Here is a 498-nt window from a genome sequence, read left to right as displayed (position 1 = left end):
CATCTCTGCTTAATTTATGCAAGGAGGGTTTTTCTCTTTTTCTAATTCTATACTCTTTTGCAATTCAAATAAACAAAATGGCTACGACTAGGATGAAGTCAACCCACTTCGGAAAGCCACATTGGATTGGTTCAGACTGTTGTCATTCAAACATCTGGAGAAATAATTTCAACATTGCAAGAAGGCGGTCTTGATCATTGAGTGCAATATACTTGCATTCCTGAGTGCTTGGCTAGGCAAACTGAGTTTGAAGAACTTGTGTGTCCAGATTTAACCTTTTATTTAAAAGGCAAGATAGAAATCAGTACCCTGAACAGTAAAAACGGTGACCATCATTAATACTCCAACTTGGGCCAAAGTAGAATCTACATAACACATCAGAGCAAGCAATATTGTACCAGAAGGCCTATTGATCCAACCGGTCAGATGGCTATTTTGTGTAGTTCTATATCAGGGATTGCTGACTTGTGGCCCTCCAGCCAAACTTTTATTGCTTTC

This window comes from Protobothrops mucrosquamatus, unplaced genomic scaffold (genome assembly GCF_001527695.2).
Source record: "Protobothrops mucrosquamatus isolate PMUCROS unplaced genomic scaffold, P.Mucros_1.0 scaffold1131, whole genome shotgun sequence".
Lineage (NCBI taxonomy): Eukaryota > Metazoa > Chordata > Lepidosauria > Squamata > Viperidae > Protobothrops > Protobothrops mucrosquamatus.
This window is presented reverse-complemented; position numbering follows the sequence as displayed.